The 22,739-nt window shown below is 46.1% G+C and overlaps 1 protein-coding gene across 1 annotated transcript in view; it reads left to right on the plus strand.

Annotated features, from left to right (window-relative positions):
* Nucleotides 1-394: 394 nt before the first annotated feature.
* The window catches only part of STXBP6 (syntaxin binding protein 6), a 62,824-nt gene continuing 40,479 nt past the window's right edge, over nt 395-22,739 (plus strand). Inside the window, exon 1 of the mRNA XM_066608582.1 lies at nt 395-601. The gene's annotated coding sequence lies outside the window, so the exon portion shown is untranslated. The remainder of the gene's footprint in view (nt 602-22,739) is intronic.

Genomic DNA, 22,739 nt, shown 5'->3' on the forward strand with positions numbered 1-22,739 from the left:
GGACACTGACTTGCAGGAATACTGCCATCCAATAGGTGGCGCTGCAGAGGCATTGTCCCATCTTCTGGGCACAGTGTGTAACGTGTGCTCCCTCACAGTCCTACTATATGGCTCAGCGGCCAGGGAATGCTTACATTAACTAGCCCATAAGCTCCTCATTGTCCTCGGTGCTGGGGAGCACACGTCAGCTCTCCGGCACTCAGAGGCTTCCCGCTCTCCTGTGGCTCACTGACAGAACAGTACGTACAGTGTACGGAATGTCCGGCGGCCGTGTCCCTCACACACATGTGCGGCAGTGGGCCGGCTGACATTACATACAAGTTGCCGGCCGACACTCCTCCCCGTCCCTGTATCCCCGCGTCCGTCCGTCAGTCCCTCACTCTCCGCTCTCTCCTCATGCCGTTCCCTCTCCCTGAGCGCCCGATCTCCGGACACTGATTGGCTGACTGCGGTCACGTGTGAGAGCCCCCAGTTTTGCAGCAGACAGAGGCAGGACGGTGCTCCGCAGAACATAGTGCAGCCCGGGACCAGAGAGCGGCGGCGGCCACACGAGCAACACTACACCGGAGCCTCCGCGGTGCCGGGAGCTCTACGGCAGACGGTGAGTGCAGCCCAACACCTACAGCTGGTGGAGTCTCCCCGGTACAGCTGTGCCGTGCCACACCTCTTGCAACTCGGCGGGATAGCAGTGCGGCTCCATGCTGCTAATCATGTCGGTGCCCGCAGCCAGAGCCGGGTCCCAGGGAATGCTGGTTTATATATCAGTGTCCTATAGTGTCAGGGAGACAGAACGGACACACTGTAACGCTTCCACTGCCCCTAGTCATGCGGACAGGTGTGCTCTCTCACGTCCCGACGACCCCCTCCTCCTGCGGACAGGTGTGCTCTGTCCCGTCTGGGCTCGCCCCCTCAGTCTTGCGGATATGTGTGCTCTGTCCCGACGGCCCCCTCAGACTTGCGGACCGGTGTGCTCTCTCCCTTCCAGACGGCCCCTAAGTCCTGCGGACAGGTGTGCGCTGTCCCAACGGCCTCCTAGTCCTGGGGACAGGTGTGCTCTGTCCCATCCAGGCTCGGCCCCTCAGTCCTGGGGACAGGTGTGCGCTGTCCCAACGGCCTCCTAGTCCTGGGGACAGGTGTGCTCTGTCCCATCCAGGCTCGCCCCCTCAGTCCTGCGGACAGGTGTGCTCTGTCGCGACGGCCCCCTCGTGCTGCGGACAGGTGTGCTCTGTCGCGACGGCCCCCTCGTGCTGCGGACAGGTGTGCTCTGTCCCGTCCGGGCTCGCCCCCTCAGACCTGCGGACAGGTGTGCTCTGTCCCGTCCGGGCTCGCCCCCTCAGACCTGCGGACAGGTGTGTGCTCTCGGCTTTACAAACTGATGGTAGGATTTTACTTGGTTTCCACCCATCATATTGATACCAAAAGTGCAGCCAATCTCGTTGTTTGTTGGCCGTGTTGCACGTATGATCCTCATGGCCTCGTGATTGATAGATTTTCAATATGGTTAGCACATAATTGTTTTGTGAAAACAATTGGGATATGGCTGTGAAAGTATGTGGCCCATCCCGCCGGTTGGAGGGCATGATCATTAAGAGGTTATCCAGGTTTTTCACATTGATGGCCTATCTTCAGGATAGGAATCAATATCTAATCGATGGGGGTTGAGGCTCAGGGTCCTAGTTGATTAGCTGGTTGAATGGCGCAATACGTATGAGTTTTATGCCCCTTTCAATCAGCTGATTGGCCGAGTTCCTAGGAGTCGGACCCCCACCAATCAGATATGGCTTATTCTGAGGATATATCATCAATTTAAAAACCTTTAAGGAAAAGATGTGTCTCTAAAGTGGGCCACACATGAGTCATCTCGGACCGTGTTTTTATGAACAGCCTGTTGTTCATGGTTGGCCTGTGAAGGTTCGCATCCTGGACTAGAATGCTGGGAGGTAAAATGACAGATCACCAATGATTCTCTGCCTTCATCTGTGGTCCAGTCTGGGTATCCATTGATGAGATGCAGATCTGTCATCAACAACTGAAAAAAGTCAATACAGCAGATCAACTTTTCAACAGGTGTCTGCCATAGGTCAATGTGTCACCAAAAAATGCCATTAGTTGGCAAAAAATGGTCTGAATTGGCATCTTTGGCTGTCTGGAATCATTAAATGGGAAAATTGGCTTTTACCTCAGTTTGTTTTTTTTTGTTTTTTTGCCTTCCTCTGGATCAACATTGGAGGTTAATAGGCTGAACTGGATGGACATTTGACTTTCTCGTCCGTACATACTATGTTACTGTTCTGAGGAGGTTGCGTGAAATATAGAATGCGACGGGCACAATTTACATAAATTTCAGTGATTGCCACACCATTGACTTAATTCAGACAGTTTGCTTGCTTTTTCTTGTCCGCTGTCTGATATTCATGTTGCTTGTTGTTCCCGGCCAGTCATTTGCTATTCTACCGTGAGCATGATGAATGTTCTCCTTAAAGCTGTACAAAAAGGTAGCTTCTTCTGTCGGCCGGTTGACTCTACCATTTGTATGAGCGCTTGGCCGAATGCCACCTGATCTCTCTATGTTTCTGGGCAGGTTAAGCCTGCGTAAGATCTGTTTTCGACATACTTTGGAATTCTTGGAGTGGGAGACAGCGGGGGCAGAAGCTTATCTCCCCGCAGAGTAAATGGATCTGCTACGTTAAACTTTATTTACTACTTTTCAGCTCCGATAGAAGTCTGTGTAAATGTTCTGCATTATGTTCAGTCATTACCTTTGACAATTGAGCGATGGCGTTATGCCACACACTAGTTATAACTGCAAATATTAAAGAATGATTGCGCCGTGGCCGGATCGGGTCACACAACGTAGGACTTTGTTCTTATGTTGACTCTGGGACTTTCCTATGTTCAGTTGTGGGACTTTCTTAGCTCATTCCTGCAGCTTCTTTGCAGAGGGGCCCATCACGCGGCAGAAGCTGCTTTACGGCTCTCACGACCGTACACTCATTGCATATTGCCCATACAGTTTTTGCGTGTGTAATACGAAGTAGCAGCCTCCCATACACTTTAATTGTGCCGCTCACATGAGCCCCGCAAAATACATCACGGCATGCACCATCTTGGCGTGTGGTACGTGCGCATACACGCCAATATAGTGTATGGGGACTGGCGGCACACTGGCAAGCATGGTCATGTGAGACCGGCTCTAATATCTAAACTATAGCATCTAACCAATTGTTTTGTACATGGTGCGGAATTACCTTGTTAATGCTTTTGAGCTTGAACGTTAACATTTTTATTACTGGGCAGATAATATTTCGGTAAAGCAGTTTGTCATCAGGGCAGCCGCCATTTTTGTTCACAGCTCCTTGAGTAGGTAGGTTGCTGGAATCTGTAAGATCCTAAATAGAGATGAGCGAACCTACTCGTTTCGAGTAATTACACCGCGATTTTCCAGTACTTCTGTACTCGGGTAAAAAGATTCGGGGGGAGGCGTGGCGGCGCGGGGGGTAGCAGCGGGGAACAGGGGGGGGCCCTCTCTCTCTCCCTCTCCCCCCCACTCACCCACGGTGCCCCCCGAATCTTTTCGCCCGAGTACGGAAGTACTCGAAAATTGCGGTATTCGGGCGAAAAAGGGGTGTGGCCGAGTAGGCTCGCTCATCTCTAATCCTAAAGCCTTTGTGACAGAGAATCCGGCAAACTTGTTGCAAGACCAGTTTCGTTGTATTAGGCCATTCTCCTCCACGGCATCAGTAAAAAACGGCGCTTTTGATTGCCGTGTTTTACCGTGATTTTTACCAGCAGTTTATTGTTAAGCGGGATTTAACGCACCACATTTTTCTGGTGGGGGATGGGTGCGTTAAAAATGCGCCAAATTGGAGCATATAATGCTTGAAAATTGCGGCGCTTTCAAGCGCTGGTCTGCAAGGCCCCATTGAAGTCACTGGGAGCGTTGTACCGCGATTAGCGCAGCGTTCAAAGCGCCGAGGTAAAAAGGGCATATGTGAGAGTGGCCTGAAGGTACGATATCTGTTATCCTTGCAAGAGACATTGTATAAGGGACATGACTACATGACCCTCTTATGATACACAGGCCAAACACAAAACTCATAATACGCCCCCCCCCCCCCCCCCCCAAATCATGGTAAATTGGAAAAGCCCTCCAAAAAATGTCACTTTTTTACTCTAGACTTTGAATTTAAGTGTAATGTAGATATATTTAGCGCTGAACTCAGTCGCCTCAAGTGCATTTTTAACTCTTTAGGCCCGGCTCCCACCAGCATAAATTTACAGCAATCGCAAGCAAATACATTGCCTTATGCTGTTTTGCTCACATTTGCGCGCATGCATTGCGTAATATGTGAGCACAAAAAAGAACGCAGCATGATTTATTTTGTTCTCTATGGCTGCGTAATCAACACTGCCCATACACAATTACGTACCACTGAGACAGCGTGCATGGGAAACGCTGTTATGCGCAGTACAATATCGCTGCCATACGCGGCGAAAGGCCGGCACCACAGCGGTAAAACCCTGCGCGACTCACACAGGTTTTACGCATCTAGTCGTATGAGCCGGGCATTAGTGACATATTAATTTTAGCCTTAAGAGCCAGTAAGTCGCGTCCCCTTTTGTGTTCCAGTGGTGATAATTTTCCCTATTTCTTGTCACTGTAGCTGGATGACGCCTCTTTATTTTACCAGACGCGGTCTAATTTTTATAGAAACCAATTTCGGGTACAATGTATTGCAGAACTTCTAATTATTTTTTGCTGGGGGCAAGGGAAAAAATGAGTGTGGAATAAATATTGTTACCTTTATTCTACGGGGTAGTATGATTATGACAGCGCCAAATGTATAGATGTTGTGTTCTGTTTTACTACGATTGCACAAGAATAAACCATTTTTTTTTTACCAAAAGACTTAGGCCTCATGTCCACGGGCAAAAGAAGAATTAAAATCCGCAGCGGATTTTAACTCTTCTCCCGCGCGGATCCCCACCCCATAGGGATGCATTGACCACCCGCGGGTAGATAAATACCCGCGGATGGTCAATAAAAGGGATTTTAAAAAAAATGGAGCATGAAAAAATCTGGACCATGCTCCATTGTCGTGCGGGTCTCCCGCGGGGACGGCTCCCGCGGGCTTCTATTGAAGCCTATGGAAGCCGTCCGGATCCGCGGGAGACCTAAAATAGGAATTTAAAAGTTTTTACCCATCCGGAGCGGACCGGGAAGGTCTTCTCTTCCTCACGGCCGGATCTTTCTTGCTTCGGCTCGGCGGATGTGCCCGGCACATGCGCGCGGCACGTTGGCGACGTGTCGGCGACGTGCCGCCGGCGTGACGAGTTCATCCGCCGGCCGAAAAATAAGATCCGGCCGTGAGGAAGAGAAGACCTTCCCGGTCCGCTGCAGGTGAGTTAATTCTTTTAAATTCCTATTTTCAGCGCTCATGTCCGCGGGGCAGGAGGGACCCGCTGCAGATTCTTCATGGAGAATCCGTAGCGGGCCTGATTTTCCCCGTGGACATGAGGCCTAAGTGTGGCACCACAATCCAGGACCAGAGAATACTTATTCTTCAGTCGCCAGAATTGTATCAGGGCCGGGTTTTTTTGTTTGGTTTTTTTTTGTGGGACAACTTGTGGTGTGTTTTTTTTTTTTTTTTTTTTTTTTTTTTTATTGGTACCATTTTGAAGTACATGCAATCTTTTAATTTATTTTTTATTCCTGTTTTAAGGCCCTTTTAGACACCGATTTTCGCTCAGAAATCGCTCCAAGCCGTCTTTTGAGCGATAATCGTTGTCTAACTGCACTGACATTGTGCAGTTTTCGTTAAGCCGTATTACAGCCGGGTGCTCCAAGCAGTGAACAGCTGGATGCACAAGATGAGCGGCACCGCTTATCTTCTGTATACCCCGTTCAGAGCGCAAGGTGATCGCTCAACATTTGAGCGCTCACCTTACGCTGTAAAGAACACAATGATTATCGCTCAAAAATCGCTTAAAACATTTTTTGAGCGATAATCGTTGTCTAAACCAGGCTTTAGGGCTAATTTCCGCGACCGTGTTTTCATATGCGGTAAATGGGGTCAATGGACTCTCATACTTCCATGCACACCGGCGTGTGAACAGTGAATGCATTCTATGGTCAGCGTATGATATGCTGTCCCTACGCAATACATTGCATACGGGCAGCACTTCTGTTCAGAGTGGGAATTCTAAAAAATAAATCATACTGTACATGTCCGTGATGAGTGATTCACAGGCATGCGCAGTGCCATACGCGGCCCATACAGAGTGTATGGGCTGCAATGTGTAAAATGCTGCAGGAGACCTGCCGTGTTTTATGCATATGGTCGTGGGCATGAGTCCTTAAGAAAGTGAGATTAACCGAAAACTGCCTTTTTTTTGGGGAGGGTGGGCAGTGCGGATTTTACCATGCTGGATAAGTGTAATATTATATAGGTTGTTATGGATGTAGTCAAACCAATTATGTGCAGTTTTGATTTTTTTTTTCCAACATGTAAAGCTGTGTGTGTGTGTTTTGAAGGGGGGGGGGGGGTGAGTTCTTAGCCTTTTTTTAAGTGTTCTAGATGGCAAGAGCAGCAGTAACTGTAGCATTGGTTGGGTTGTAGGAACGAAAAACCCCATATGGGACAATCGGAGAACGATTTTTTTTCTGTGATTGATGGGGAAGAGCTGGGTAATAAAAGGTAAAAAAAAATACATGCCACCCCTTCCCTGGGATAGAGGGAGACACAAGGAGAGTCCCGGATCTTCTCTGCTGCAGCAGCTCCTCCTCCTCCCTCTCTACTCTGTACACACTAACTGAAAACTGACAACTACAACTCAAACATCTGAAGCTCCGGATCTGTAAGGGCTACTGACATGCCTTTGGTATCCTTTTAAAGCCAAGAAGCATGTCAGTAGCCCTGATAGAATGAGCTGTGTTCATTCAAAACTGTAATTCCCTTTTCCTGCAGGTCAGTGCAAGCTTTTAAACTGCTGGAAGGTTAAATCTAAATCTGAGTAAATGCCTTCAAAATGCCATATTAGAGGAAAATTTGTGGGAAGCTTGAGTAGACGTAACAGTTTTATTGCACAACCGGACGGGCCAAATCATGTGTTCCTTTAGAGCGTCTGACAACCGTGAGGATTCAGGCCTGTTCAATAGCAAGACAGTTTTCTAGTGTAAACAGATCAACACATATGGTCCTTGGATAAAATGTTAATTTTATATAGCTCCCGCACCACTTTCCCTGACAAAAACAAAGGAATTGAAAAAAAGTGGGTGCGGACGCGGAGCTGCGTCAGGCACAACTCGCGTACTCAAGGTCTCAACACTTTTCTAGCTAGAAAAGTAATGTATCAGACAACGATGCCGGGTCTGATTTTAACAAGGCGTGTTAAATGGAACAGCTAGCATGAACCCGGGACAGATATGCCTATTGCCCCCGTGTATGTGGTGGCCTGAAACATTACCATGTTTCAGCAAAAACATGCTTTAAAGTTTGACTTGGAACAGCACTCCAAATCAGGCTCAGAGCTCTGTTTCCAGTCAAACTTTTAGGCTGAGTTCACACGGGACGGAATTGCTGCAGAATTTCCATGCAAAATGTCTACATTGCAATTCCACCTGCGGCTCCAAATTCCAAGACTAACCAGCACAGTGGACAGGATTTTGCAAATACCTCGTCCGCATGCTGCGGCAAAGCCGCACTGAAACTGACATGCCGCGCGGGAAACAATGACGCGGCATGTCAACTGTTTTTTTTTATTTCTGCAGCAGCCTCTCTCCTCTCTATGGGGAGAGATGACCGCAGCAGAGATGCAGGTGCAGGTTTTGAAGTTGTGCTTACCACGCGGAGATCTCGCAGTTTTTTGGTGGGGCTAAACTGTGAGATTTCCGTCCCGTAAAAACCCAGCCTTAACCCTTTCCAATCCAATTTGTATCCTGGTTTTCCAAGGGGGCTTACTCTTTTTCTGCCATTATACAACAGCGCTATATGTTGGCTAAAGTCAGTACTGCATGAGGTGACACGTTGGATAGGCTCCGACAGCAGAGAGGCTGGCAATATACAGTAAGAGAACCCCGACGGATGTCTTCCAACATCAGAGCTGTACAGCCTTAAATCATAATGTCCTTACAGGTCAGACAGTGGATTGGAAAGGGTTAAGGTTTGTTTATACTGAAGCACTTCTGCTTAACACAATAAACGGGGGCAATAGGCATGCCTGTCCTGGGTTTATGCTGCCCTTGGTCCAGGCAGCATGAACCTGGTGACAGGTTCCCTTGAATGAATATGTTGCTCACTGCCCTGGTGAAGAGACTGGCACCCGGTATTAATCCCCTCCATTGTATCCTTTAGGAAACATTTAGTGAGTCCAGATGCAGTCAATACATGCAAAAATAATTTTTCAAGTGGCACAGCAGAAGGGTGAACCGTGATTGCACCGTAAAACTGGTATCGCCAACATATACCGGCTAAATGACAGCTGAAAGTATACAGTGTTGGGTGAATAATGGCCTGTGGATACTTTTGACATATGCATCAAATGTACAGTGAATGCTGTGGCATTTGCTGCAGAAAATCCACAGCATTTAGCCAGCTGCACACGGACTGATTTGCATTGCAGAATCTGGAGCGGGTGGCCGCATCCGAAATTCGCAGCAAATACCGCCCATAGCATGCTATGGAAAAGCTTTTCTTTACTTTACACAAGTGGAAATCAATTGCGACTTTCCACTTGCAGAGAAAAAATCGCAGCATGCTCTATGTTAGTGTGGATTCTGCAGTGACTGCTTCCATTGAAATCAATGGAAGCCGTCTTACCCGCGGCCCTTCTGCAGTGACATTGGGAAAAGGTCATGGATTTCACGTCATCACCTAGCAATGAGGTGGGAAAAGCAGGGATTTAAAACAAAAACTGTACTGCGCATGTCTGACTGCTCGCCGTGCAGAGTATCCGCAGTACAGAAAAAAGAGAAGAATGTCAGGTACGTGCCAATGCCGGATGGGCACGGTCGGATTCCGCTGCGGGCTCCCACAAGGCGGAATCCAACCTGGTCATGTGCAGCTGGCCATAGAATATAGCAGTGTTCCCCACCTCCAGTCCTCAGGGAAAATTTTTAGTGTATGAGCAAAAACCCTAAGGTAACTTCCACATTTAGGCCGCCTGCACACGGGCGCTAATCCCGCAGTGGGATTTCCGCCGCTCAAAGCCTGCATAGGATTGTGTTAACAAATGCAATCCTATGCAGACGGCCGCGCGAAATCTTGCGCGGCAAACAAACCGCGGCATGTGCTATTTCTGTGCGGAGCTCGCAGAGCCCCGCACAGAAATGTCACTCACTCACCCGGCCGCCGGCTCTAGTCTGCGCCGGCACATGAAAGAGCCGGGGCTGCCGGGCGCGGGTGAGTACGCGCTCGTCCCTGCAGGTGCTCGGGTCGGGTCCCGCGGCAAGGATCCTCGCCACCGGATCCGACCCACTCGTCTGCAGGCGGCCTTAATTTTACATCCTGCACTGTTTCTCCGTCTCAAGTTTCTGTCTTCTACGGATAAAAAGCCTCGGCCCTGCTGGCTTACTGTCCAGCTAAAAAGCAAAAAAAAAATTGCTGGGGATGGAAACCTTATTAATCGGAGACCAAAGAGGTCTCCTCACAAGTTACACCCTGTGGTTCCGTCCAGCTTTCTGCTGCTATGCAGGTTTTTGCATAGAAGACAAACACCCTAAGACAGAAAGCGGCGCAGGATCTAAACCCAAAGTGTGAAAGTAGGGGTAGCCAGAACATTTGCATACAAGTACAGTACATGCTGCTTCCACACAACGGTACCGTCAGGATCTACAATACACTTGGTCCGAGTCTGCTGCGACCGGCATATGTAACAGAAGCTTTCTGTACAGCTATTAGCTAAAGAGTGTCTAATAGCCTATACTTGTATGTTAAAGTCAAGACCTCCTGCTATAGGGCAGCCTGTGACGACGTTGGATATTGGGCTCAGCGAAGATCTCCTGCTGTTATCATCATTATTATAAAATTACCATTTATGGTTCTTTTTACAGGAAATGGTCAGAAAGCCTACCGGTAAGTGGAAAATGGCAGAAGGTGCCGCACTCCACCCTACAGGTCTGCGGTTTGACAATGATTCCATGTGGCATACATATGAGAGAGGTCAGCTTGTCCTGTTTCTTCTGTGGAATCATCTATCAAAAGCTATTGTTTCACTGAACCATTCCCACCTCTTACATCCTGTACAGCGTGTGTTTTCTAATAACACAGTACAAACCTCATAATTATATAGAGGCTTTTAAGAAAAGAGTGAAATGTAATTTCTAAACAGAGGATGTCTGCCGTAAAAGAGGAAAAAAATCTTTGCTGATCCCAAGAGGCGATCGGATTGGATCAACATACGAAGAAGAGTAGTTGCTTATGATGTCTGGTCAAAGAGATGATCTAAGGCTGCCTGTAATGCTAGTGTTTTCCCGACAGTTGCCGGGCTGAACCTGCAAGCGCCTATGTGGCCCAACAATTAGCACTGTTAGAGGAGCGCTAATGGCAGCCTTACGGTACGTTCACAAATGCAGGTTTTGTTCAGGGTTGTTTACATTTTTTTTAATGGTGGTTTTTATAAGCCATAACCGTGAGTGAATGCAATACAGAGAGGTTATATCCATCCTTTGTTTCTCTCCTTTTATGATCCTCACCCGGTTTTGGCCATAAAAAACTTGAACATAACCTGCACTCATGAACTCGCCCCAAGGCCGGGTTCACACCAGAGTTATTTCACAACGACAAATAGTCAATGAAAGAATATTGATTTTCATTGATCCATTCATTGTGTGTAAAACGCGCACAAGAAGGACGCACCATGTTTATTTTACCGCGTATTACATGGGATAGAGCCCATTGCTCTCCATGGGCGCGTATTTAATGCTGTACATACACAATGACATTGCGTAGGTGCGGCATTTATATGCGCCATTGCGAATCGCCAGCGGAAAGTTTAAACAAAAAAAAACAGGAATACTGTGCATAAACGGCGTATCTCACGCGCCGTCCAAATTCACTGCCATACGTAGCGATAGGCCAGCTCCACAGCAGGAAAATGCTGCGTGATACGCTCAGTCGTGTGAGCTCAGCTTAAGGGTGACCATATAAACTAGATAGAAGCAGGAGCAATCTTTTGGCTGAAGTAGGTTCAAGCCATCGTTTGGTGAAATACAGTTTTGCCAACGCAGCCATACATATTTTAGTCCATATTGGATGCCAAAGTTGGTCAAATGTGTTTATTTACACCGTACGATGGATGAAAGATATTTGTGGGAACTTTCTTTTCAAACACAGATCGTTCTTGGACAAAAGATCTTTTTTCTATTCTGTAACTGATTTTCCCCAACAAGAATGTGATGTGTACCCCGCCTAACTCGCCTCTCCCAATTATAGACTCTCAGCTGTCAGAAGTCCTGACCGGCCCTCCCGGACACTCCTTGAGAGCAGACGTGTATGTCACGTAATCCCTTGGACTCTTTGGTAGTATTAACCACTTCAGAGAAAGCTTGCTGCTTTTTTCTGGACCTTCTGCCACCCATGTCCAACACCCCGAAGTTTACATATCCGAATCAAGATGATTTTTGTTTAATACTTCAAGATCACTCCAGGATTCAACTGAATCTTCAATGTGTAAATAAAGCTTTCAGGAAATTATCACTATGAACGGAATTTGACCTCAAGCGATATCTTCAGGTATGCGGTTTGGCACTTTATAAGGTCTCCTCCAGCTTCATCTTCATACCCTTCTGTTCACGCCTCATAAGCACATGTATTTCATATGCTTGTATGGACGTCTGTGTTGCTGCACATCTAGGCTGATTCACAATTCAACAGTCAGGGAAAGCTGAATGAAACATGGCTGCTGTATTAGTTTTCAGCTAGCTTTCTCAGAGACAGATACAATAAGTAATGGCTACATTAAATATTTAGCTACTTGATAGCCATGGACAACTTCAGAATTTTTATTCACTGGGATTGAAAAATGGTTTTAATGTTAGGCTCCGGGCTAAAAAACTATTATCTGGGTGTCATTAACTTCCAAGTTTAAATATTTAGCAGCAAGAATGTTTTTACTGAATTTTGCAACCATTTTAATTGCTATCTGAAGCCCCATAATGTTGCATCTGATTTCAGTAGTATGGTGGTTCCTTTTGATATATAGAATTGTACGATAAAGTAGTCCTGAATTCAGGAAGTTCAGAAACGGATAAAACGACTGCGGGTAAAAAAATCTAGGTGCTGCTTTTTGAGCTTAAGTCTGGAGTGGAAAGCACTCAAGGTGCTCATACACATTCGGCTAAAGTTGATAAAAATGGATGATCTCAACCAAAATGATCATTCGTCAAATGAAATTTTAATTTCAGGTGACGGATAATGATCACATCACTCATTTATCAATTGTTTACCCATCAACCTACTTCTGTTTAAGGCCGCTTTCACACAGCCGAGAAGTACATGACATGCACAGCTCTCACACCAATATGAACCCCGTTCTTTTGAGTGGGGTCATATACATAAGATGTTTGTTTGTTGTTTTTTTTTCATCGCGGTGTTGCAAAAAAATCGTGGCATGTCCTATCTTTGGGCACTTCCTTGGAACGCATCACCCATTGTTTTCAATGTGCCGGCAAAAGCATTGCAAGGGGCATGCGAGGTTGACCACTCTAAATAATGGGTAACATTTGCCGATTCTCCAACACGGGGAATTCGCTCTTCGGCGAGAGCGATATCTGGCCGAGTTTCATGGTGCAGGCATATAATGGTATGTGTTGTCCATAGTGTCCTATTGTTAAAAAATATACATATTTTGTGCAGTGTGTTACTGTATTCCACTGTGTAGGGAGAAGGCATACCAGCCAAGCTTATGGCAAAGGCCGCTCCTTTTGACGTATGCCGAGTGCATGGTAGACCTATGAAATATGCTCAGTGTATGTGTCAAGAACTTTCTTGATGTATATATGCTGAACCTAAAGTAGAAACACATTCTTGGGGTGGTTTCACATCTGCGTAGGAGATTCCTTTTTCCTGTTCTTTTTTGTGGAGCAGGAAGGGGGAATCCCCTGGCTGAACGGGTCCATTTTATGATGAAACCTAACAGCACCGAATGGATCCTATTGACAATAATGGGGTTATTTTGTTTTCTGCTCAGCTGCCTGGCATTTTATCGGAAGTAAATGCAGAGGTTGAAACGCAGATGTGAACCCAGCCTTATACATCCCCTTTTTTGTCACCTGGCTTTGACTTTTTAAAAAAAAAAAAGCTGCACCAAAGACTCCATGCAGAACTAAATATGTGATTCCAACCTTAGGCCTCCTTCCCAAGAACAGATTTCCGCCGCGTAATTTGCATCGGAAATCCGCTGCGTTGCCCCCTGCTATTAGGTTCTATTGAACCTAATAGCTCAGTGCTCACGGTGCGGAATTCCACCGCGGAATTCCGCACCGTGAAATCTCCCGTCCTCACCCGTGGCATGCTCTATTTGCTGTGGGTGTACGCGGGTGTTCCATTGCAGTCAATGGAAGCCGTCCGTTCACGCTATCTTCCGCTGTAGCACAGCGGAAGATAGCGTGAAATGCTTCCCCGCCCACATGACGCGGCGGAGGTGGGCGGGGAAGCGTCATGCGGGAGCGAGGACGCGGGATCCGCAGGTAAGTTTGGGGTCTCATGGGGGGGCGCCGTGACGTCACGCCGTCACGGCCGTGTGCAGCCGGCCTTAGTCTGTCTCCGGGGAGGTTCTGTACGGTTATGGTTTGTAAACTTGTCTAGGGCTGTCCAAAAAACCTGAACATTTGCTAATCTGGCACCTGTCAAGTTATTTTACTGTTGTGTTCCCATTTTAGACATTTATGGTCTATCCACAGGAGAAGCAATAAATGTCTGATAGATGCAGAACCCACGGACGTCTGTGCTGGCCAGTGAGGCAGCCATTGCATCCAGGCGGAGAATGAGTAGAGATGCCATAAATGTCTAATGTGGGAATAGCCCTGTAATGCCAAACTGAAGGCATACAAAAAACATTTTATTCTAAATATTCTTGTACATTATTCAGCTCATCGCATTACAGCTACTTTACTAGATCTTTATCATGTGCTGCTGCCCCTCATTCACTGTTTATTCTTTGAATTGTCAAGCAACAATCCCTCCCCCAGAAGTAGTTGTCGGAATATGATTAAACTTCCTCTGTGTGATTGTAACATTAATATGTCATTACAATATCAGAGCAAAAGGATCATTAATTGGGGAAAAGTGACGTCTTGTAGGGAGGCTCTAGTACCCTGCTGTACCACCTCTAGCTTGTATGTAAGATGTGATACGGGCGGGCATGGAGGCTCTAGTACCCTGTTGTACCACCTCTAGCTTGGATGTAAGATGTGATACAGGCAGGCATGGAGGCTCTAGTACCCTGTTGTACCACCTCTAGCTTGGATGTAAGATGTGATACAGGCAGGCATGGAGGCTCTAGTACCCTGTTGTACCACCTCTAGCTTGTATGTAAGATGTGATACAGGCAGGCATGGAGGCTCTAGTACCCTGTTGTACCACCTCTAGCTTGGATGTAAGATGTGATACAGGCAGGCATGGAGGCTCTAGTACCCTGCTGTACCACCTCTAGCTTGTATGTAAGATGTGATACGGGCAGGCATGGAGGCTCTAGTACCCTGTTGTACCACCTCTAGCTTGTATGTAAGATGTGATACAGGCAGGCATGGAGGCTCTAGTACCCTGTTGTACCACCTCTAGCTTGGATGTAAGATGTGATACAGGCAGGCATGGAGGCTCTAGTACCCTGTTGTACCACCTCTAGCTTGGATGTAAGATGTGATACAGGCAGGCATGGAGGCTCTAGTACCCTGTTTGTACCACCTCTAGCTTGGATGTAAGATGTGATACGGGCAGGCATGGAGGCTCTAGTACCCTGCTGTACCACCTCTAGCTTGGATGTAAGATGTGATACGGGCGGGCATGGAGGCTCTAGTACCCTGCTGTACCGCCTCTAGCTTCAATACAAGATGTGATATAGACAGGCCTAGCAGCTCTAGTACCCTGCTGTACAACCTCTAGCTTGGATACAAGATGTGATACAGGCGGGCATGGAGGCTCCAGTACCTTGGTGTACTGTCTCTAGCTTGGATACAAGATGTGATATAGGGGGTATGGAGGCATACAGGTTCAGTATGGTATCCTGCGGCATATTGGTCCACATTTTCTGTAACTTGGCCTCTGGATTGTGGAAACTCCTACACTGTTAAAGTTGTCATCCCTGATGGTCCTGTACATGTTTTATTAGTGACTGGGCAGCCACAGAAGTGTGACAATGTTGTAGGGACATTCCAGTGACCCCCTCGTGTGTGCAGCCGAGCATTATCCTGCTGGAAAATGCCTCTTGGAAGCCGCCATGAGAGGAACACGTGTGGCTGCAGGATGTCCTGAACATATCGCTGAGCTGTCATTGTGCCTCGTACCACTACTAAGTCTCATGGTGCCAAAGTGCCTGGAAATGGTTCTGACAGACACACGGGCCTATGACGATGGCACCACCTTTCTCTGGATGGTGGACAACGAAACCGTTAGAGCAGCTTGTGCTTGTTGGACTATCGGATTAACTTTTTTAACAAAGTGTACTTTAGGGCTGCCTGTCCACGGCTGGGACGTAATATCGCCAATGATATTCCGCAGCGGGGTGGGAGGGCGGAGCACTGCAAGGTCTCTGATGAGCTTATCGAAATGATAGGCTCACCGCGGAGACTTGCGGCTTGCAACGATTTTAATTACATGAGCAAAGAATCGCTATGATTCTCTGCTCGTGGACATCGGGCTGCGCTTTCCACAGTTATTCTTTAGAAAGTGTGTCATACGAGCTCCACGTGTGATTTATCGTCGCGGATCTCGCTAAATTATCTCGCTCTTTGGACAGGCAGCTTTTCCGCAGTGATTTTTTTTATTTTTTTTTTTATAACTGAAAAGGGAATGTGGAAAGATGTATACTGAAACTGGATATGATATAGCACTTAAGTTAAAGGGAACCTGTCACATCCCCCATCACCATAAACTAAGTCCCTTGTGTACACTGCCCCATAGACTTGTATGGGAGAACGCACGCACAGGACTCTGAAAGTAGTCTGACTCGGATCACTGGAGCACTCGGCTACCTGTCACGTCCCCTAACAGCACTGTAACTTAGTTTATGGTGCTGTTGGGGGACGTGACAGGTTCCCTTTAAATCTAATTTACACGGAATGTAGTATATTAGTATCAGTAGTAGTAGAGCACATGAAGTCAGACCTGTCAGGCCTGTTTAACAGGCTAAGAATTGGTAAAATTAAAGGTGGGTGGCATTGGTTCTTTCATATCTTTCTCCATTGAGAGACTGCAGATTATCTTTTCCACTATTACCTCCTCTTATAGGGATAATGATGTGTAATCTCTTGCATGATTTGCATATATATTCTTTTAACACATAGTAGTCTCATTAAAGGGCTTTTCCCCACAAGCTCTCTGTACTTCCAGGTTGCTGCTGACCAGGTCATGTGACAGCTTCAGCCAATCACTAACCACAGCAATGACCTTCTATTGTCTGTCACATGTCCTGGTCAGCAACAACCAGCAAGGACAGGAAGGTTGTGAAGCAATTTTAAATGGCATTTTTTCTTCTGAGTGCGTGAAAAATGCAGCGAGTAAAGATGCAACACAGATTTAAAAAATGTGTATACACACCAAAAGTACACACGCACGGAAAATGGTGCTTTTTCACGGACCACAATTGCATACGACTCTGCGAACATGCCTTTCACTTAAGAATATCCCCAGATCAGGGGTCGTATTAAGTAACTGTGTAGAACGCCGTACATTTAGGTTTAGCCACTAATTTATGGTTTCTTTACAGTTAGTAAGATGCTTCTCAACAAAAGTAAATACACGGAAGAGGATTCAGAGTTTTTGGCCTCTGCGGCGGAGTTTTTCAGGGATTAGGTAGTGTACGCTGGAAGAATAGTTGCGTTGTTAGTCACTTATCTGCCGGACAAATGTATTGTCTTGTTGGAATTCTAAATCCATGCATCCCTATTATTATAATTTAAAGTGATAGTTACTTAAGTAGATGTGAGAATTGTTTAAAGTAGATGGTCCTGATCTTAGGCTGGTTCACATGGGACGGATTGGCTGTGGAAATTCTGTGCAGATTGTCCGCACGGAAATTCCGCACGCGGCTCCTAATCCCGGGATTGGCCAGCAAAGTGGATGAGATTTTGCAAAAAATCTCATCCACACACTGCAGCCAATCCATTGCGGCCGAACCGTGCAGAAACTGCCATGCGGCGCAGAAATTAAAGACGCAGCATGTCAATCCTTTTTTTTTCTTTTTCCTCCCCTCGCAGCGGCCCCTCTTCTCTCTATGGGGAGAGATAGCCGCAGTAGAAATGCATGGCGGCGAAGCCGCTCCAAAACCCGCAGCTGTGGCTTTCCAGCGGAGTTCTTACGGATTTTCGATGCGCCAAATCCGCGAGGGTTCCGCTGGAAATCCGACCCGTGTGAACCCAGGCTAAGGGCTAATGCTCACAGCCGGAGTGTTACACCGCAGCTATTCGATTCTATTGAACCTAATAGCTCAATGTTCATGCTGTGGAATTCCACAGTGTGAAATAAATCACGGCATGTCCTATTTGCCACAGGAATACGCGCGGCTGGCTTCCATTGTAGTCTATGGTAGCCGGCCGTCATGCTATATTTAAATACCATTTAAAGCAAATCCGCGGCAGATTCTGCGCGGATTGTATTTTTTGAGTGGACATGAGGCCTTAAAGGGGCTATTCCCATCTAGAGGTTTATGGTGTGGACACAGGATATGCCATCAAAGTGACGGATGCGAGTCGCAGAGGTGGGGTCTGTACCAGTCTTCATTTCTGGCCCCCACTACTCTAAGCCCACCCGTATGCAGTGGTTGTCTGTATTCGGAAATTAAGTAAACTGCTGAACAGGCTGCACTGTTTTCGTAACTCTTAGGGCTCATTCAGATGACCGTATTTTCATTGTGTATTACGCAAGCGATGTACGGTCATGTGATACGCAGGGAATGGAGTCAATGAAAGTAAATGGATTTTTATTGATTCATTCATATTGGCGTATATACACTGCTCTTTTTCTCCGCGTATCGCACAGCGTTAGCCCTATTCTCTCTTATGGGTAGCGTATGCAATGCTGTCCATGCGCAATACATTGCATATGGCCGGCGATACATATTCAACCCCGCTATGAAACAGAGCAGGGAATTAAAAAAAAAAAAAGTCACAGTGCCCATGGCTGCGTGCGTGAGATACGGAGCCAAGCGCAGTGTAGTCACTGTTGTGCACTGTCTCTGACGGCTCTCTGCCTGCACTGCCCTGTACTGCCGGCATCACACAGACATAGGACACCTGCAGCGTTTTACATGTGCATGAATCCTTAGGCTATCTATACGCAGACGACTACAATATCAGACTGAGAAGCACAGCCCGATATCGCGCTCTGCAACCTGCGTCTTACCCACGGATGTGAGGTGATTTTTCAGACAAAAACGCCTCGCATCTGTGAAATTCTGATTCTCTTGCGCAAGTTTTGCGCGTGATAGAAGATCGGAAGTGTTTCCCATTGATTTCAATGGGAAACCTTACATGGACAAAGCATGGCATGCGAGAGCCGTGCGATGCATTAAAGGTATCATTGAAATGAATGGGGGGTGCATTCCGAGGAAGGCAAAAAGAGAGAGCATGTCCGTGTGGATGACTCCATTCAAAAGAATGGGGTTTATAGTCGTATGTGATTTGTGTGTCTTACAACGAACCAATCTCGTGCAAATTTGTCGACCGTGCGAAGGCGACTTCATAGAAGCAAATGGAAGTCAGTGGAACGGCGTAGTGCAGCCACGCTCGGCTGTTTCCGTCCACTTAGTACAGTGCAAAATTTTCAATCCCAGCCATGTTTTGCAGAGCTATGAAATCATTTAAAGTTATTCCTATTTACTGTTCACTTTGACATTGTACCATTTGCCAAAACAAACTAGAGTTTTGTGGAAAAATATTCAGTATAACTGTAACTTATACGAAGAGGGGATTAAAATCAAAAAGGTTATAGTTCCTTTCAAAAACGGACAACCTTCCCTGTATGAACCTGCAGGTATAGCGGTCAGTCACTGAATAGGACCGCCCACTGGACTCCCAAGCTCAGGCGGAAGGTCAAAGTCAATAAATTATCCCCACAAATCTAGATATCAGTCTAATTACGGTAGCTTCTATTCTACAACCTGTTGCTATCATATACAATGCGTTACCTTGAAGAGTTTAGTCTGCTCTAATCTAACTAAAGCTATAGCTAAATGTGTGTATATTTATATAATGTCTGTGACCTTCTTTCCAAATTTAGATGTGCCTTAATTGAAGGTATGCCCTTTTTCCTTTATGCCCTTGTCCTTAATCCATGGGAATTTTAGTTGTATCAGCAAATCTGCATAATGAGTCAACTCAGTCGGAGTGCCAAGTCCTGGAAGTGTTGTGTTAGTCCTATAAGAAGCGTGTCCTATAGGGCTGGAGCAGGGAGTATCTGAAAAGCTTCCAGTAATTTTGTCAGTCTGCATTTTTCAGATGCTCATTCTATTTCCATACGTTTGTGTATACATGTAATGAGTAACAGCTTGTACTGGTGAGTAATGTTGTTCCCAGCGAGCTCGTACGTGTGTTCTTGACTGTATGAACACACAGCATAAGCCACGAGTCTGAAAAATCCTCTCTATACTCTGTGATGGGAGTTATCATTTATTTCCAAAATGTATAAATATTCTGTAGTAATGATCATTCCGTTCAGTCGCATCCAACTTTTGCTCACTCCATGGATTGATGTTCTCCATGCATTCCTGTCTTGCACCACTTCTTTCAGTTCGGCGATGGACATGTTTGTGGTGGGCTTGATTTGTATCTAGTCATCTTGTTCTTTGTCGTCCTGATCTTTTCTCCCCACTGACCTTGCAGAGCATCAGTACTGTTTCCAGTGAGTTTGCGCGCATCCCGTTTGATGATTTTGCCCTCTAGTGATATTTTCGGTTTGACGCGATCTAACACTACCTTGTTCATTGTCATGGCAGTCCGCAGTCCACGGTATCCGTAGCATTCTCCTCCAGCACCAGAGTTCAAATGCATCAATTTTTCTTCTGCCTGTTTTCCTGAGCGCCCAGCTTTCGCAACCATACGTCGTTATGGGAAGGACCATTGCACTGCAATGCTAATATCCTTGCTTTTCCAGATCTTTTCCATTCCCTGCATTGCATTCCTACCAAGTGTAATCCGTCTCTTGATCTCAGGTCCAGATTGTCTGTTGCAATCTATTTTGGATCCAAGGAAGATGAAATCTTGGTCCGACTCGACTGCTTCGTTGTTAATTTTGATGTTCACTGTACCGTTGTCTACCGCGGTCATGACTTTTGTTTTCTTGCTGTTGAAGTACAGTCCCATGTGTTCGCTTTTCTTTTGCACTCGTTTGATATGGTATTCCAGGTCCCTCTCACTTTCTGCAAGCAGGGTGGTGTCATCTGCATATCGCAGGTTGTTAACCTTTCTGCCACCGATTTTTGACACTGATTTCTAATTTGTCCAAATTGCATCGCCTCATGATCATTTCTTACAGATCGTACAGATTGAAAAGGACTAATGATAGGATGCAGCCTTGCCGTATTGTAGAAATGTATAGGTCTATACTATTAGTGTGCAATAGCTACCTTTGGGGGGGAGGCAATATGTTCATGTTTTTAGTTCACGAGCTTTTGTTTGGTCCATAAGTTATTACTCTGCTATGATAGCTAGAATGCGTTATATGAAGATGGATTCCTGCACTACTTTCATATTACTAAGATAGCCAGGCAGGCTTGCTTGGCTATAGCCATTTGGGGCTGAATATGGGACCACCCGCAATACAGGTGTCTTAAACGGACACATTGGCTTAATGCTTTAGACTGTCTGTATTTTTAATTGTCTGTCTCAGCACTATTACATACATGTAATAAAGACTTATTATTTTGTTTTTATTTTGGGAAGGTATGACAAATAGGTCATTTTGTTTGCTTCTTGCACTTTGAAGTTGAGTTGCTAGCTCTGCCCCCACTATAGGTACACTAGTGTTCTTACGGATTTGCATTGTGCATCTGTTGTGCAGTCGATACTTTTGCTATAGTAGTGTGTGGATATAGATATAGAGAGAGAGCTGTGCAAACACCCGCTAGGCCGGAATCGCACGTCCATAAGGCAAAATGCTGTATAAAAGACGTGTTTTACCAATGCAGGGAATTGCATATCCTTGCATACTGTCATGTTTTTTTGCATGCGCATGAACAGCGTATTTTACGCACGCTGGCATGCACAGGCTTCCTGTGTTTTGGGGTTTTTTTGTTTGTTTTTTTACTTTAAACTCTTTTATTAACATTACATGGGTACTGTGTTCCGAACGCACGCATAGAAAACAATAGGGCTGTACGTGTGTTAAACTGGGGTAGAATAGAACATGCTGCTTTCTTGTTTACGTATGTAATTCATTGCACGCATAATACACAGTGAAATTATGTCCGCATGAGCTCGGCAAGTTATACTTTAGAGGGTCTTTGCACAGACCTCAGTCAGGCTGTTAGAATGAAGGTGCTCGGGGATCTGGAATAATGTGTTGCTTCCATATATCTAAGTAGTCTTGCTTCTCTTCGTGGTATAGGGTAGATGGCCCTCGCTGTTGCAGGGACATCTTCTTGGGCTGTATAAACATGGGTGAGTGCAATATCAGTCTGAAAAAATTGGACCGACGTCGCAATCGTAACACATGTGATTGTGATGTGTTTTGCATGTTGTATGTGAAAAAACTGCATGTTGTTGCAGTACTTTTGATGGGCGGGGGGGGGGGAGCATTAGACTCGCATGCAGATCGCATGGCATGTGAGTAATGTGCAAATTTTTGTCAACCTCTCATGGGAAATAATGAGCCATTCTTGAACATAATCACCCCAAAATAAAACTTAAAAAATCGCAGCATGTCCTATCTTTCACTATTGGTGCAAGAGACAAGAAGCAAATTACTGTATTGAAGGTTTTTTTTGTCTTTTTTTTTTTTTGTGTGCGATTTCTGCACATCTCGCGATGCACGAAACATTCTGTGTGAAAATGCAGTCTTCTATATACTTGCCTTTGCAGAGGTACTAATGTTAGGCCATAACTGGGCATTGCTAACCTTTTTGGTGTCAACTGAAAAAGACTTAAAATAATTGGATGTGTCTGTGGCAATAGGAGCCGTTTCTTAGAAAGTAGTTAAGACTCAGCGTATGCCATTTAATGGAATGGGATGCTTTTATGTCAGGGCTCTGTGAGCTCCTCTGGTAATGGGGGAAACTCTAGGCGCCTCTGATTTCTAACCAAAGTGACAGAATTCTGCTTCTAATTGTCCCAGTTGGTCTCTGCCTGCCTCGCTATGCCCACGCTGGAGCCATACTCCTCGTACCCACTGTTGCAGAATAAACGAGCGACATCTGCCCACAGAGTACTGCACGCTAATACGAGCTTCTACCTGCCTAATTACCACTATTAGCATTTTACAGCTCATCTCACTTTTCTTGCTGGGCGAGCTGTGCTGCTTCAGCACAAATATCTACGTGTCACCGCGGCTTATGTCCTGAGCGTTGGTCGCATTCATTCTTCCTCTGCT

The sequence above is a fragment of the Eleutherodactylus coqui genome, chromosome 6, assembly GCF_035609145.1.
Source record: "Eleutherodactylus coqui strain aEleCoq1 chromosome 6, aEleCoq1.hap1, whole genome shotgun sequence".
In the NCBI taxonomy this organism is placed as follows: Eukaryota; Metazoa; Chordata; class Amphibia; order Anura; family Eleutherodactylidae; genus Eleutherodactylus; species Eleutherodactylus coqui.